Below are 304 nucleotides of genomic sequence, written 5' to 3'. Positions count from 1 at the left end.
GGAGAATTTCAAGGGAAAAAAATCACAATTCAGACATTAAGTATGAGACAATTAAATTTTCAGGTTTTAAATTGCAAAATGCAAACTCGGGTATTAATTAATTAATAAATAAGAAAAAAAATTATTAATTAAATATATTAATGCCATGATTATACAATAAATGGTCACAAGTGCATACTTATAGGCCACAACATCATATATTATCAAATTAATTGATCACAGATTATTTTATGGTCACAACAAAAATTTTGATAGGTCACAATTTATTTTATTGGTGACAAATCAAAAAATTTATAGACCACAA

The sequence above is a fragment of the Olea europaea genome, unplaced genomic scaffold, assembly GCF_002742605.1.
Source record: "Olea europaea var. sylvestris unplaced genomic scaffold, O_europaea_v1 scaffold2213, whole genome shotgun sequence".
NCBI classification, from domain to species: domain Eukaryota; kingdom Viridiplantae; phylum Streptophyta; class Magnoliopsida; order Lamiales; family Oleaceae; genus Olea; species Olea europaea.
This window is presented reverse-complemented; position numbering follows the sequence as displayed.